Raw genomic sequence first — 14,362 nt, forward strand, 5'->3', positions numbered from 1 at the left:
AAAATGTCTCTAAACATGCCTAGAATCGCTCTGAAATCTGCTTCAAAAACCGCTAGCGTTTTGAGGATCTGCTAGCGGTTTTGGTGTGCACTGGGCCTAACAGTTTGATTCATAATCCATTCTGGAGATAAGCACAGTGTGTTTGTAGTGTAAGTGATACAAGAGAAGAGAAGTAGAATGGAGGGAGGGAGGGTAGTGGAGGGTCAGAATTGATGACATGGATGAGCAGATATCTATGAGTAGAATAGAGGCTCAGTGGGTACCACTACTGCATTTTAGTGCTGAGTCCTAGGCTTGAACATTGGCCAGGGCAAAATCTGCATGGAGTTTCTGTCTTCAGACACTTCAGACATTTCCTGCATCCTAAAAAACATACTAATAAGTCAACTGGTTTACCCCAAAACAATCCTATATTGAAAATATTAGACTATAACTGTGGTAGGGATTAGACCGTGAGCTCCTCTGAGGACAGTCAGTGACATGACTATGTACTCTGTAAAGTGCTTCAGGAGATGTCAGTGCTATATAAATAAATAATAATAATATGGTAGGACATTAGACTATGACTATGGTAGGGTTAGATTGTGAGCTCCTCTGAGGACAGTCAGTGACATCACTATGTACTCTCTACAGTGCTGCAGAAGATGTCAGTGCTATATAAATACATAATAATAATATGGTAGGACATTAGACTATGACTATGGTAGGATTAGATTGTGAGCTCCTCTGGGGACAGTCCGTGACATGACTATGTTCTCTGTAAAGTGCTGTAGAAGATGTCAGTGCTATATAAATACATAATAATAATATGGTAGGACATTAGACTATGACTATAGTAGGATTAGATTGTGAGCTCCTCTGAGGACAGTCAGTGACATGACTATGTACTCTGTAAAGTACTGCAGAAGATGTCAGTGCTATATAAAGTACTGCAGAAGATGTCAGTGCTATATAAATACATGATAATAATAGGGTCGGACATTACAGTTTGACTATGGTAGGGATGAAATTGTAAGCTCCAGTGAGCAGTCAGTGACATGACTATGTACTCTGTAAAGTGCTGAAGATGTCAGTGCTACATAAATACACAATAATAGTTCCAAATGCTACTGGCTCCCCTGAAGAGTGCTCAGACTAGTGTACATAATTGTGCACATTGTTCCCCAAGTAGCAGTTGTTTGGTCAGAGAGACAGTGGGAGAGGGAGCATGAGCAGAGGGTGAGGGCGAGCAAAGTTAAGCTCCACACTCACCACAGTGACTGCAACAACACAGGAAGATGGATCCAGCGAGGTGTCCCTCATGACAAGCGTCCAGCGATTCATCTTCCTGCCAGCGGGTATGCGAGATGTCACGTGACATTACAGGACGGGCGCGAACGAGAAGTCAAGCGACCTCAGTACTTTACTTGATCCTCAGTGACGGTCACTTTTCACCACACAATGCTAAGCGATGTCACGACATCGTGTAAATGACTACTTGTCGCTCAAAAAAAAATTGATGGACATCGGGAAAATCGTTGGAAAAATCGTGAGGTGGTACATAGCATTAGAGAGAGGGCAAACAGACAGCATTAATGGAAATACATTATTATGCCATCTTCAATTATAAGTAGTGATGGATGTAATTACACACATTGCTTACATGTCCATTATCATTGTTTGAGCTTTAGATGCTGCCCTCCTATTCACTCTCTCACAATGAAAGACAAAACCTGCAACCCCCACTGTGTCCATTACACACTTCAAACACTGTCCTGTTGAATTCAGGGAGAAGTTCGGGCTGTGTAGGGGAGAGGATCAGATAATCCTACCTCTCCATAGCTAGTCATGGCTGGAGAGCGTCCTGACATCTAGACATGCAGACATTCTAGCAGAGCACACAGCTGTCTGCAGAGATTACTGTTTGTTTGTTTGTTTGTTTGTCTCACTTGCTCTGCAGACTCAGTAACATTTGGGGGTAGGGCACTGTCACCTCTGTGGAGGGGCAGAGAACAGCTATAAACCAGACACCTTCTTCTTATAATTCTGAACTCTGAATGATTCTTTATCCGTGACTTAGCAGAAGGCTATTTGTGAAAAGAGCAGAGTAACCAAGCAGCTCAGGGTGACCCAAGCTACTAGGAATGTATAGGGGGATAAAAGGAACCAAATGCCCTCCTACTAAAAAAGCAACGATTGGTGTAATTTGCCTCCTTAAAACAGAAGGAAATCTTTTTCTCTTCAGGCCCTTACAACGGTCTTTCAGGACAGGAATTTGTATTTCCCCTTGGACTGACAGTAATTTACTGCGCCTTCCCCATCAAAGCCGCTCCAAGCCGCTGCCTGGGTGGTCAGTAGGTAAAGGCGCCCCTGGAACGTCCTGCCTTTTGGCTAAGGTGCGCTCATCAGAATCAAGCTTCCCAGGTGAGCGTACCGGAGCCCAACAAAAGCCTTCTCCTTGGGGGCCTATTAGTGCAGGGGAAGAACGGCTGTTGGCCAGAAAAAGGTCCTCCCTCTGTAATACTGGCTGTTTTCTCTTCGCCCCATCTACGAAAGTTCTCGGCGGGTGACAAGAAAGGCAATGTCCAAAGTCAGATTTTCAGTTGCTCCAAGCCCCTTTTGCAACTCTGCTGCTGATAGCGCTGATGTCCAGACTCTACTCTCAGTGGTATCTCAGTGGGTGGGAAAGTGATCAAAAGTCTCCGCGATAGGCTTGTACGCTTATAGGGTGGACTTGCCCTAACCAAAAGGCTGTCCAAGCATGAGGACAGTGCCCCATGTGAGGATTGAACTCACGACCTTCAGATTATGAGACTGACGCGCTACCTACTGCGCTAACGAGGCAGTGCTTTTGCCACTGTGCCGCACACGCGCCAGGTAAGTTGGCTCATGGTTTGCTGTCTAGACAGAGCTGATGCCCCCCTCTGGCTCTCGAGCTCCTTTTTCCCCCAGATGCATTCAGCTCTTACCGAACGCCTCCCATATGGTGTAGCGGTCAGGATTCCTGGTTTTCACCCAGGTGGCCCGGGTTCGACTCCCGGTATGTGAACGTCCTGCCTTTTGGCTAAGGTGCGCTCATCAGAATCAAGCTTCCCAGGTGAGCGTACCGGAGCCCAACAAAAGCTTTCTCCTTGGGGGCCTATTAGTGCAGGGGAAGAACGGCTGTTGGCCAGAAAAAGGTCCTCCCTCTGTAATACTGGCTGTTTTCTCTTCGCCCCATCTACAAAAGTTCTCGGCGGGTGACAAGAAAGGCAATGTCCAAAGTCAGATTTTCAGTTGCTCCAAGCCCCTTTTGCAACTCTGCTGCTGATAGCGCTGATGTCCAGACTCTACTCTCAGTGGTATCTCAGTGGGTGGGAAAGTGATCAAAAGTCTCCGCGATAGGCTTGTACGCTTATAGGGTGGACTTGCCCTAACCAAAAGGCTGTCCAAGCATGAGGACAGTGCCCCGTGTGAGGATTGAACTCACGACCTTCAGATTATGAGACTGACACGCTACCTACTGCGCTAACGAGGCAGTGCTTTTGCCACTGTGCCGCACACGCCCCAGGTAAGTTGGCTCATGGTTTGCTGTCTAGACAGAGCTGATGCCCCCCTCTGGCTCTCGAGCTCCTTTTTCCCCCAGATGCATTCAGCTCTTACCGAACTCCTCCCATATGGTCTAGCGGTCAGGATTCCTGGTTTTCACCCAGGTGGCCCGGGTTCGACTCCCGGTATGGGAACGTCCCAGGGGCGCCTCTTGCCTTCTTTTCACTCCAGGCAAGAAATCCTGTGGCGCCCCCCTCCCCCCCCCCATAAAAAATAAAACAAAAATCATATACATTATAGAACACTTCACACATGATATAAGACATCAGAGAGGGATAACTATGAAATGGGGCCCTGGGCAAGATAACACTTTGCCCTCCACTGATGGTCACCTGGCTTATTTAGTTAGATTTGGTGGGGGCTAGCAACCACCAGGCCCCTAAACTCTCTCTAGACCCTAGGCAGCTGCCTAAGTTTGCCTTGTGGATGATCAGCATTGTATGCCATACAGCACATGCTGCCAGTATGCACCTCAAATAAATACAGCATCCACACTACAAGTTCCAATGGCAGTCACATTGCAAGATTGGATTATCAAGCAAGACATTCTTACTTTCAAAATAATTTTTCACAAACATTATGAGATATGCAAATATGTTACCACCTGTTAGGGTAGGACTGGAGTGAGTATATCATGACATTGAAGGGCTGATATGGTAAGGTGGTTTAAGGCCCAGTGCACACCGAGCAGTTTTAGCAGCGATCCGCCAACCGCATCTGTCTGTGAAAACGCTTGGCTAATGTATTTCCATGGGATGGTGCACACCAGCGGTTTGAGGTTTTTAGCAAACCGCAAACGTGCCTCCTGCTGCACATTTGCGGTTTGCAGAAGCGATTCTGCCTCAATGTAAAGTATAGGAAAAATGCAAACCGCTCTAAAAAACACTAGATCAGAGCGGTTTTCCAGGCATATTTGTTACAGAAGCTGTTCAGTAACAGCTTTTACTGTAACAATATTTGTAATCTGCTTCACAAAAACACTCGGCATGTTTAGAAAATGTCTCTAAACATGCCTAGAATTGCTCTGAAATCTGCTTCAAAAACCGCTAGCGTTTTGAGGATCTGCTAGCGGTTTTGGTGTGCACTGGGCCTAACAGTTTGATTCATAATCCATTCTGGAGATAAGCACAGTGTGTTTGTAGTGTAAGTGATACAAGAGAAGAGAAGTAGAATGGAGGGAGGGAGGGTAGTGGAGGGTCAGAATTGATGACATGGATGAGCAGATATCTATGAGTAGAATAGAGGCTCAGTGGGTACCACTACTGCATTTTAGTGCTGAGTCCTAGGCTTGAACATTGGCCAGGGCAAAATCTGCATGGAGTTTCTGTCTTCAGACACTTCAGACATTTCCTGCATCCTAAAAAACATACTAATAAGTCAACTGGTTTACCCCAAAACAATCCTATATTGAAAATATTAGACTATAACTGTGGTAGGGATTAGACCGTGAGCTCCTCTGAGGACAGTCAGTGACATGACTATGTACACTGTAAAGTGCTTCAGGAGATGTCAGTGCTATATAAATAAATAATAATAATATGGTAGGACATTAGACTATGACTATGGTAGGGTTAGATTGTGAGCTCCTCTGAGGACAGTCAGTGACATCACTATGTACTCTCTACAGTGCTGCAGAAGATGTCAGTGCTATATAAATACATAATAATAATATGGTAGGACATTAGACTATGACTATGGTAGGATTAGATTGTGAGCTCCTCTGGGGACAGTCCGTGACATGACTATGTTCTCTGTAAAGTGCTGTAGAAGATGTCAGTGCTATATAAATACATAATAATAATATGGTAGGACATTAGACTATGACTATAGTAGGATTAGATTGTGAGCTCCTCTGAGGACAGTCAGTGACATGACTATGTACTCTATAAAGTACTGCAGAAGATGTCAGTGCTATATAAATACATGATAATAATATGGTCGGACATTACAGTTTGACTATGGTAGGGATGAAATTGTAAGCTCCAGTGAGCAGTCAGTGACATGACTATGTACTCTGTAAAGTGCTGAAGATGTCAGTGCTACATAAATACACAATAATAGTTCCAAATGCTACTGGCTCCCCTGAAGAGTGCTCAGACTAGTGTACATAATTGTGCACATTGTTCCCCAAGTAGCAGTTGTTTGGTCAGAGAGACAGTGGGAGAGGGAGCATGAGCAGAGGGTGAGGGCGAGCAAAGTTAAGCTCCACACTCACCACAGTGACTGCAACAACACAGGAAGATGGATCCAGCGAGGTGTCCCTCATGACAAGCGTCCAGCGATTCATCTTCCTGCCAGCGGGTATGCGAGATGTCACGTGACATTACAGGACGGGCGCGAACGAGAAGTCAAGCGACCTCAGTACTTTACTTGATCCTCAGTGACGGTCACTTTTCACCACACAATGCTAAGCGATGTCACGACATCGTGTAAATGACTACTTGTCGCTCAAAAAAAAATTGATGGACATCGGGAAAATCGTTGGAAAAATCGTGAGGTGGTACATAGCATTAGAGAGAGGGCAAACAGACAGCATTAATGGAAATACATTATTATGCCATCTTTAATTATAAGTAGTGATGGATGTAATTACACACATTGCTTACATGTCCATTATCATTGTTTGAGCTTTAGATGCTGCCCTCCTATTCACTCTCTCACAATGAAAGACAAAACCTGCAACCCCCACTGTGTCCATTACACACTTCAAACACTGTCCTGTTGAATTCAGGGAGAAGTTCGGGCTGTGTAGGGGAGAGGATCAGATAATCCTACCTCTCCATAGCTAGTCATGGCTGGAGAGCGTCCTGACATCTAGACATGCAGACATTCTAGCAGAGCACACAGCTGTCTGCAGAGATTACTGTTTGTTTGTTTGTTTGTTTGTCTCACTTGCTCTGCAGACTCAGTAACATTTGGGGGTAGGGCACTGTCACCTCTGTGGAGGAGCAGAGAACAGCTATAAACCAGACACCTTCTTCTTATAATTCTGAACTCTGAATGATTCTTTATCCGTGACTTAGCAGAAGGCTATTTGTGAAAAGAGCAGAGTAACCAAGCAGCTCAGGGTGACCCAAGCTACTAGGAATGTATAGGGGGATAAAAGGAACCAAATGCCCTCCTACTAAAAAAGCAACGATTGGTGTAATTTGCCTCCTTAAAACAGAAGGAAATCTTTTTCTCTCCAGGCCCTTACAACGGTCTTTCAGGACAGGAATTTGTATTTCCCCTTGGACTGACAGTAATTTACTGCGCCTTCCCCATCAAAGCCGCTCCAAGCCGCTGCCTGGGTGGTCAGTAGGTAAAGGCGCCCCTGGAACGTCCTGCCTTTTGGCTAAGGTGCGCTCATCAGAATCAAGCTTCCCAGGTGAGCGTACCGGAGCCCAACAAAAGCCTTCTCCTTGGGGGCCTATTAGTGCAGGGGAAGAACGGCTGTTGGCCAGAAAAAGGTCCTCCCTCTGTAATACTGGCTGTTTTCTCTTCGCCCCATCTACAAAAGTTCTCGGCGGGTGACAAGAAAGGCAATGTCCAATGTCAGATTTTCAGTTGCTCCAAGCCCCTTTTGCAACTCTGCTGCTGATAGCGCTGATGTCCAGACTCTACTCTCAGTGGTATCTCAGTGGGTGGGAAAGTGATCAAAAGTCTCCGCGATAGGCTTGTACGCTTATAGGGTGGACTTGCCCTAACCAAAAGGCTTTCCAAGCATGAGGACAGTGCCCCGTGTGAGGATTGAACTCACGACCTTCGGATTATGAGACTGACGCGCTACCTACTGCGCTAACGAGGCAGTGCTTTTGCCACTGTGCCGCACACGCCCCAGGTAAGTTGGCTCATGGTTTGCTGTCTAGACAGAGCTGATGCCCCCCTCTGGCTCTCGAGCTCCTTTTTCCCCCAGATGCATTCAGCTCTTACCGAACGCCTCCCATATGGTCTAGCGGTCAGGATTCCTGGTTTTCACCCAGGCGGCCCGGGTTTGACTCCCGGTATGGGAACGTCCTGCCTTTTGGCTAAGGTGCGCTCATCAGAATCAAGCTTCCCAGGTGAGCGTACCGGAGCCCAACAAAAGCCTTCTCCTTGGGGGCCTATTAGTGCAGGGGAAGAACGGCTGTTGGCCAGAAAAAGGTCCTCCCTCTGTAATACTGGCTGTTTTCTCTTCGCCCCATCTACAAAAGTTCTCGGCGGGTGACAAGAAAGGCAATGTCCAAAGTCAGATTTTCAGTTGCTCCAAGCCCCTTTTGAAACTCTGCTGCTGATAGCGCTGATGTCCAGACTCTACTCTCAGTGGTATCTCAGTGGGTGGGAAAGTGATCAAAAGTCTCCGCGATAGGCTTGTACGCTTATAGGGTGGACTTGCCCTAACCAAAAGGCTGTCCAAGCATGAGGACAGTGCCCCGTGTGAGGATTGAACTCACGACCTTCAGATTATGAGACTGACGCGCTACCTACTGCGCTAACGAGGCAGTGCTTTTGCCACTGTGCCGCACACGCCCCAGGTAAGTTGGCTCATGGTTTGCTGTCTAGACAGAGCTGATGCCCCCCTCTGGCTCTCGAGCTCCTTTTTCCCCCAGATGCATTCAGCTCTTACCGAACGCCTCCCATATGGTCTAGCGGTCAGGATTCCTGGTTTTCACCCAGGCGGCCCGGGTTCGACTCCCGGTATGGGAGCGTCCTGCCTTTTGGCTAAGGTGCGCTCATCAGAATCAAGCTTCCCAGGTGAGCGTACCGGAGCCCAACAAAAGCCTTCTCCTTGGGGGCCTATTAGTGCAGGGGAAGAACGGCTGTTGGCCAGAAAAAGGTCCTCCCTCTGTAATACTGGCTGTTTTCTCTTCGCCCCATCTACAAAAGTTCTCGGCGGGTGACAAGAAAGGCAATGTCCAAAGTCAGATTTTCAGTTGCTCCAAGCCCCTTTTGCAACTCTGCTGCTGATAGCGCTGATGTCCAGACTCTACTCTCAGTGGTATCTCAGTGGGTGGGAAAGTGATCAAAAGTCTCCGCGATAGGCTTGTACGCTTATAGGGTGGACTTGCCCTAACCAAAAGGCTGTCCAAGCATGAGGACAGTGCCCCGTGTGAGGATTGAACTCACGACCTTCAGATTATGAGACTGACGCGCTACCTACTGCGCTAACGAGGCAGTGCTTTTGCCACTGTGCCGCACACGCCCCAGGTAAGTTGGCTCATGGTTTGCTGTCTAGACAGAGCTGATGCCCCCCTCTGGCTCTCGAGCTCCTTTTTCCCCCAGATGCATTCAGCTCTTACCGAACGCCTCCGATATGGTCTAGCGGTCAGGATTCCTGGTTTTCACCCAGGCGGCCCGGGTTCGACTCCCGGTATGGGAACATCCTGCCTTTTGGCTAAGGTGCGCTCATCAGAATCAAGCTTCCCAGGTGAGCGTACCGGAGCCTAACAAAAGCCTTCTCCTTGGGGGCCTATTAGTGCAGGGGAAGAACAGCTGTTGGCCAGAAAAAGGTCCTCCCTCTGTAATACTGGCTGTTTTCTCTTCGCCCCATCTACAAAAGTTCTCGGCGGGTGACAAGAAAGGCAATGTCCAAAGTCAGATTTTCAGTTGCTCCAAGCCCCTTTTGCAACTCTGCTGCTGATAGCGCTGATGTCCAGACTCTACTCTCAGTGGTATCTCAGTGGGTAGGAAAGTGATCAAAAGTCTCCGTGATAGGCTTGTACGCTTATAGGGTGGACTTGCCCTAACCAAAAGGCTGTCCAAGCATGAGGACAGTGCCCCGTGTGAGGATTGAACTCACGACCTTCAGATTATGAGACTGACACGCTACCTACTGCGCTAACGAGGCAGTGCTTTTGCCACTGTGCCGCACACGCCCCAGGTAAGTTGGCTCATGGTTTGCTGTCTAGACAGAGCTGATGCCCCCCTCTGGCTCTCGAGCTCCTTTTTCCCCCAGCTGCATTCAGCTCTTACCAAACGCCTCCCATATGGTCTAGCGGTCAGGATTCCTGGTTTTCACCCAGGCGGCCCGGGTTCGACTCCCGGTATGGGAACGTCCTGCCTTTTGGCTAAGGTGCGCTCATCAGAATCAAGCTTCCCAGGTGAGCGTACCGGAGCCCAACAAAAGCCTTCTCCTTGGGGGCCTATTAGTGCAGGGGAAGAACGGCTGTTGGCCAGAAAAAGGTCCTCCCTCTGTAATACTGGCTGTTTTCTCTTCGCCCCATCTACAAAAGTTCTCGGCGGGTGACAAGAAAGGCAATGTCCAAAGTCAGATTTTCAGTTGCTCCAAGCCCCTTTTGCAACTCTGCTGCTGATAGCGCTGATGTCCAGACTCTACTCTCAGTGGTATCTCAGTGGGAGGAAAGTGATCAAAAGTCTCCGCGATAGGCTTGTACGCTTATAGGGTGGACTTGCCCTAACCAAAAGGCTGTCCAAGCATGAGGACAGTGCCCCGTGTGAGGATTGAACTCACGACCTTCAGATTATGAGACTGACGCGCTACCTACTGCGCTAACGAGGCAGTGCTTTTGCCACTGTGTCGCACACGCGCCAGGTAAGTTGGCTCATGGTTTGCTGTCTAGACAGAGCTGATGCCCGCCTCTGGCTCTCGAGCTCCTTTTCCCCCCAGATGCATTCAGCTCTTACCGAACGCCTCCCATATGGTCTAGCGGTCAGGATTCCTGGTTTTCACCCAGGTGGCCCGGGTTCGACTCCCGGTATGGGAACGTCCTGCCTTTTGGCTAAGGTGCGCTCATCAGAATCAAGCTTCCCAGGTGAGCGTACCGGAGCCCAACAAAAGCCTTCTCCTTGGGGGCCTATTAGTGCAGGGGAAGAACGGCTGTTGGCCAGAAAAAGGTCCTCCCTCTGTAATACTGGCTGTTTTCTCTTCGCCCCATCTACAAAAGTTCTCGGCGGGTGACAAGAAAGGCAATGTCCAAAGTCAGATTTTCAGTTGCTCCAAGCCCCTTTTGCAACTCTGCTGCTGATAGCGCTGATGTCCAGACTCTACTCTCAGTGGTATCTCAGTGGGTGGGAAAGTGATCAAAAGTCTCCACGATAGGCTTGTACGCTTATAGGGTGGACTTGCCCTAACCAAAAGGCTGTCCAAGCATGAGGACAGTGCCCCGTGTGAGGATTGAACTCACAACCTTCAGATTATGAGACTGACGCGCTACCTACTGCGCTAACGAGGCAGTGCTTTTGCCACAGTGCCGCACACGCCCCAGGTAAGTTGGCTCATGGTTTGCTGTCTAGACAGAGCTGATGCCCCCCTCTGGCTCTCGAGCTCCTTTTTCCCCCAGATGCATTCAGCTCTTACCGAACGCCTCCCATATGGTCTAGCGGTCAGGATTCCTGGTTTTCACCCAGGCGGCCCGGGTTCGACTCCCGGTATGGGAGCGTCCTACCTTTTGGCTAAGGTGCGCTCATCAGAATCAAGCTTCCCAGGTGAGCGTACCGGAGCCCAACAAAAGCCTTCTCCTTGGGGGCCTATTAGTGCAGGGGAAGAACGGCTGTTGGCCAGAAAAAGGTCCTCCATCTGTAATACTGGCTGTTTTCTCTTCCCCCCATCTACAAAAGTTCTCGGCGGGTGACAAGAAAGGCAATGTCCAAAGTCAGATTTTCAGTTGCTCCAAGCCCCTTTTGCAACTCTGCTGCTGATAGCGCTGATGTCCAGACTCTACTCTCAGTGGTATCTCAGTGGGTGGGAAAGTGATCAAAAGTCTCCGCGATAGGCTTGTACGCTTATAGGGTGGACTTGCCCTAACCAAAAGGCTGTCCAAGCATGAGGACAGTGCCCCGTGTGAGGATTGAACTCACGACCTTCAGATTATGAGACTGACGCGCTACCTACTGCGCTAACGAGGCAGTGCTTTTGCCACTGTGCCGCACACGTGCCAGGTAAGTTGGCTCATGGTTTGCTGTCTAGACAGAGCTGATGCCCCCCTCTGGCTCTCGAGCTCCTTTTTCCCCCAGATGCATTCAGCTCTTACCGAACGCCTCCCGTATGGTCTAGCGGTCAGGATTCCTGGTTTTCACCCAGGTGGCCCGGGTTCGACTCCCAGTATGGGAACATCCTGCCTTTTGGCTAAGGTGCGCTCATCAGAATCAAGCTTCCCAGGTGAGCGTACCGGAGCCCAACAAAAGCCTTCTCCTTGGGGGCCTATTAGTGCAGGGGAAGAACGGCTGTTGGCCAGAAAAAGGTCCTCCCTCTGTAATACTGGCTGTTTTCTCTTCGCCCCATCTACAAAAGTTCTCGGCGGGTGACAAGAAAGGCAATGTCCAAAGTCAGATTTTCAGTTGCTCCAAGCCCCTTTTGCAACTCTGCTGCTGATAGCGCTGATGTCCAGACTCTACTCTCAGTGGTATCTCAGTGGGTGGGAAAGTGATCAAAAGTCTCCGCGATAGGCTTGTACGCTTATAGGGTGGACTTGCCCTAACCAAAAGGCTGTCCAAGCATGAGGACAGTGCCCCGTGTGAGGATTGAACTCACGACCTTCAGATTATGAGACTGACGCGCTACCTACTGCGCTAACGAGGCAGTGCTTTTGCCACTGTGCTGCACACGCACCAGGTAAGTTGGCTCATGGTTTGCTGTCTAGACAGAGCTGATGCCCCCCTCTGGCTCTCGAGCTCCTTTTTCCCCCAGATGCATTCAGCTTTTACCGAACGCCTCCCATATGGTCTAGCGGTCAGGATTCCTGGTTTTCACCCAGGCGGCCCGGGTTCGACTCCCGGTATGGGAACGTCCTGCCTTTTGGCTAAGGTGCGCTCATCAGAATCAAGCTTCCCAGGTGAGCGTACCGGAGCCCAACAAAAGCCTTCTCCTTGGGGGCCTATTAGTGCAGGGGAAGAACGGCTGTTGGCCAGAAAAAGGTCCTCCCTCTGTAATACTGGCTGTTTTCTCTTCGCCCCATCTACAAAAGTTCTCGGCGGGTGACAAGAAAGGCAATGTCCAAAGTCAGATTTTCAGTTGCTCCAAGCCCCTTTTGCACCCCTGCTGCTGATAGTGCTGATGTCCAGACTCTACTCTCAGTGGTATCTCAGTGGGTGGGAAAGTGATCAAAAGTCTCCGCGACAGGCTTGTACGCTTATAGGGTGGACTTGCCCTAACCAAAAGGCTGTCCAAGCATGAGGACAGTGCCCCGTGTGAGGATTGAACTCACGACCTTCAGATTATGAGACTGACGCGCTACCTACTGCGCTAACGAGGCAGTGCTTTTGCCACTGTGCCGCACACGCGCCAGGTAAGTTGGCTCATGGTTTGCTGTCTAGACAGAGCTGATGCCCCCCTCTGGCTCTCGAGCTCCTTTTTCCCCCAGATGCATTCAGCTCTTACCGAACGCCTCCCATATGGTCTAGCGGTCAGGATTCCTGGTTTTCACCCAGGTGGCCCGGGTTCGACTCCCGGTATGGGAACGTCCTGCCTTTTGGCTAAGGTGCGCTCATCAGAATCAAGCTTCCCAGGTGAGCGTACCGGAGCCCAACAAAAGCCTTCTCCTTGGGGGCCTATTAGTGCAGGGGAAGAACGGCTGTTGGCCAGAAAAAGGTCCTCCCTCTGTAATACTGGCTGTTTTCTCTTCGCCCCATCTACAAAAGTTCTCGGCGGGTGACAAGAAAGGCAATGTCCAAAGTCAGATTTTCAGTTGCTCCAAGCCCCTTTTGCAACTCTGCTGCTGATAGCGCTGATGTCCAGACTCTACTCTCAGTGGTATCTCAGTGGGTGGGAAAGTGATCAAAAGTCTCCGCGATAGGCTTGTACGCTTATAGGGTGGACTTGCCCTAACCAAAAGGCTGTCCAAGCATGAGGACAGTGCCCCGTGTGAGGATTGAACTCACGACCTTCAGATTATGAGACTGACGCGCTACCTACTGCGCTAACGAGGCAGTGCTTTCAGGGCCGGATTTGTACTTTTTACCGCCCAAGGCCAACTATACCATCTGTATGGTTGTTATCTCTGTGTGCCCCAATGAGAATTCAACTTTCTTTCCATCATTGATGTCACAGACAATAGCTATTTTAGTAATACGTGTATAGATTAGAAGTTATGTTTTGAAATGTTATGTTATGCTTGCCATCTCATTAATGATGGACCCATTGCATCGCCATGAGAGTTAGACTGATGTATACCTGCAGGATAGAGCTTACAGGTCTTGCAGGGACGGCACAAGTACAGGACAGAGAGTTCAAAGGTTAAAGCTGTTCTTGTAGATAGGGATGACTGCATAGAACAGCTTTCCTGCCCCTCACTGAGCCGCCCCTAAACTTCTGGTGCCCTAGGCCATGGCCTATGTGGCCTTGCCAGAAATCCGGCCCTGAGTGCTTTTGCCACTGTGCCGCACATGCCCCAGGTAAGTTGGCTCATGGTTTGCTGTCTAGACAGAGCTGATGCCCCCCTCTGGCTCTCGAGCTCCTTTTTCCCCCAGATGCATTCAGCTCTTACCGAACGCCTCCCATATGGTCTAGCGGTCAGGATTCCTGGTTTTCACCCAGGCGGCCCGGGTTCGACTCCTGGTATGGGAACGTCCTGCCTTTTGGCTAAGGTGTGCTCATCAGAATCAAGCTTCCCAGGTGAGCGTACCGGAGCCCAACAAAAGCCTTCTCCTTGGGGGCCTATTAGTGCAGGGGAAGAACGGCTGTTGGCCAGAAAAAGGTCCTCCCTCTGTAATACTGGCTGTTTTCTCTTCGCCCCATCTACAAAAGTTCTCGGCGGGTGACAAGAAAGGCAATGTCCAAAGTCAGATTTTCAGTTGCTCCAAGCCCCTTTTGCAACTCTGCTGCTGATAGCGCTGATGTCCAGACTCTACTCTCAGTGGTATCTCAGTGGGTGGGAAAGTG

General features: G+C 49.4%; 23 non-coding genes across 23 annotated transcripts; 11 read left to right on the top strand and 12 right to left on the bottom strand.

Moving 5' to 3' along the window:
* Positions 1-2,750: 2,750 nt before the first annotated feature.
* Positions 2,751-2,823, bottom strand: TRNAM-CAU (transfer RNA methionine (anticodon CAU)). The gene has a single exon. It is a non-coding gene; the product is annotated as a tRNA-Met (tRNA).
* A 600-nt stretch (positions 2,824-3,423) lies between these two features.
* TRNAM-CAU (transfer RNA methionine (anticodon CAU)) lies at positions 3,424-3,496 on the bottom strand. Its single transcript has one exon. It is a non-coding gene; the product is annotated as a tRNA-Met (tRNA).
* A 133-nt stretch (positions 3,497-3,629) lies between these two features.
* TRNAE-UUC (transfer RNA glutamic acid (anticodon UUC)) lies at positions 3,630-3,701 on the top strand. Its single transcript has one exon. It is a non-coding gene; the product is annotated as a tRNA-Glu (tRNA).
* Positions 3,702-7,281: 3,580 nt separating this feature from the next.
* TRNAM-CAU (transfer RNA methionine (anticodon CAU)) lies at positions 7,282-7,354 on the bottom strand. Its single transcript has one exon. It is a non-coding gene; the product is annotated as a tRNA-Met (tRNA).
* Positions 7,355-7,487: 133 nt separating this feature from the next.
* On the top strand, positions 7,488-7,559 carry TRNAE-UUC (transfer RNA glutamic acid (anticodon UUC)). Its single transcript has one exon. It is a non-coding gene; the product is annotated as a tRNA-Glu (tRNA).
* A 395-nt stretch (positions 7,560-7,954) lies between these two features.
* Positions 7,955-8,027, bottom strand: TRNAM-CAU (transfer RNA methionine (anticodon CAU)). Its single transcript has one exon. It is a non-coding gene; the product is annotated as a tRNA-Met (tRNA).
* A 133-nt stretch (positions 8,028-8,160) lies between these two features.
* TRNAE-UUC (transfer RNA glutamic acid (anticodon UUC)) lies at positions 8,161-8,232 on the top strand. The gene has a single exon. It is a non-coding gene; the product is annotated as a tRNA-Glu (tRNA).
* Positions 8,233-8,627: 395 nt separating this feature from the next.
* On the bottom strand, positions 8,628-8,700 carry TRNAM-CAU (transfer RNA methionine (anticodon CAU)). Its single transcript has one exon. It is a non-coding gene; the product is annotated as a tRNA-Met (tRNA).
* Positions 8,701-8,833: 133 nt separating this feature from the next.
* On the top strand, positions 8,834-8,905 carry TRNAE-UUC (transfer RNA glutamic acid (anticodon UUC)). Its single transcript has one exon. It is a non-coding gene; the product is annotated as a tRNA-Glu (tRNA).
* Positions 8,906-9,300: 395 nt separating this feature from the next.
* Positions 9,301-9,373, bottom strand: TRNAM-CAU (transfer RNA methionine (anticodon CAU)). The gene has a single exon. It is a non-coding gene; the product is annotated as a tRNA-Met (tRNA).
* A 133-nt stretch (positions 9,374-9,506) lies between these two features.
* Positions 9,507-9,578, top strand: TRNAE-UUC (transfer RNA glutamic acid (anticodon UUC)). Its single transcript has one exon. It is a non-coding gene; the product is annotated as a tRNA-Glu (tRNA).
* A 394-nt stretch (positions 9,579-9,972) lies between these two features.
* On the bottom strand, positions 9,973-10,045 carry TRNAM-CAU (transfer RNA methionine (anticodon CAU)). The gene has a single exon. It is a non-coding gene; the product is annotated as a tRNA-Met (tRNA).
* Positions 10,046-10,178: 133 nt separating this feature from the next.
* TRNAE-UUC (transfer RNA glutamic acid (anticodon UUC)) lies at positions 10,179-10,250 on the top strand. The gene has a single exon. It is a non-coding gene; the product is annotated as a tRNA-Glu (tRNA).
* A 395-nt stretch (positions 10,251-10,645) lies between these two features.
* Positions 10,646-10,718, bottom strand: TRNAM-CAU (transfer RNA methionine (anticodon CAU)). The gene has a single exon. It is a non-coding gene; the product is annotated as a tRNA-Met (tRNA).
* Positions 10,719-10,851: 133 nt separating this feature from the next.
* Positions 10,852-10,923, top strand: TRNAE-UUC (transfer RNA glutamic acid (anticodon UUC)). The gene has a single exon. It is a non-coding gene; the product is annotated as a tRNA-Glu (tRNA).
* Positions 10,924-11,318: 395 nt separating this feature from the next.
* TRNAM-CAU (transfer RNA methionine (anticodon CAU)) lies at positions 11,319-11,391 on the bottom strand. Its single transcript has one exon. It is a non-coding gene; the product is annotated as a tRNA-Met (tRNA).
* Positions 11,392-11,524: 133 nt separating this feature from the next.
* TRNAE-UUC (transfer RNA glutamic acid (anticodon UUC)) lies at positions 11,525-11,596 on the top strand. Its single transcript has one exon. It is a non-coding gene; the product is annotated as a tRNA-Glu (tRNA).
* Positions 11,597-11,991: 395 nt separating this feature from the next.
* Positions 11,992-12,064, bottom strand: TRNAM-CAU (transfer RNA methionine (anticodon CAU)). Its single transcript has one exon. It is a non-coding gene; the product is annotated as a tRNA-Met (tRNA).
* Positions 12,065-12,197: 133 nt separating this feature from the next.
* Positions 12,198-12,269, top strand: TRNAE-UUC (transfer RNA glutamic acid (anticodon UUC)). Its single transcript has one exon. It is a non-coding gene; the product is annotated as a tRNA-Glu (tRNA).
* A 395-nt stretch (positions 12,270-12,664) lies between these two features.
* Positions 12,665-12,737, bottom strand: TRNAM-CAU (transfer RNA methionine (anticodon CAU)). Its single transcript has one exon. It is a non-coding gene; the product is annotated as a tRNA-Met (tRNA).
* A 133-nt stretch (positions 12,738-12,870) lies between these two features.
* TRNAE-UUC (transfer RNA glutamic acid (anticodon UUC)) lies at positions 12,871-12,942 on the top strand. Its single transcript has one exon. It is a non-coding gene; the product is annotated as a tRNA-Glu (tRNA).
* Positions 12,943-13,337: 395 nt separating this feature from the next.
* Positions 13,338-13,410, bottom strand: TRNAM-CAU (transfer RNA methionine (anticodon CAU)). Its single transcript has one exon. It is a non-coding gene; the product is annotated as a tRNA-Met (tRNA).
* Positions 13,411-13,975: 565 nt separating this feature from the next.
* On the top strand, positions 13,976-14,047 carry TRNAE-UUC (transfer RNA glutamic acid (anticodon UUC)). Its single transcript has one exon. It is a non-coding gene; the product is annotated as a tRNA-Glu (tRNA).
* The last annotated feature ends 315 nt before the right edge of the window (positions 14,048-14,362 follow it).

The sequence above is a fragment of the Hyperolius riggenbachi genome, chromosome 3 (genome assembly GCF_040937935.1).
Source record: "Hyperolius riggenbachi isolate aHypRig1 chromosome 3, aHypRig1.pri, whole genome shotgun sequence".
Classification (NCBI taxonomy): Eukaryota; Metazoa; Chordata; class Amphibia; order Anura; family Hyperoliidae; genus Hyperolius; species Hyperolius riggenbachi.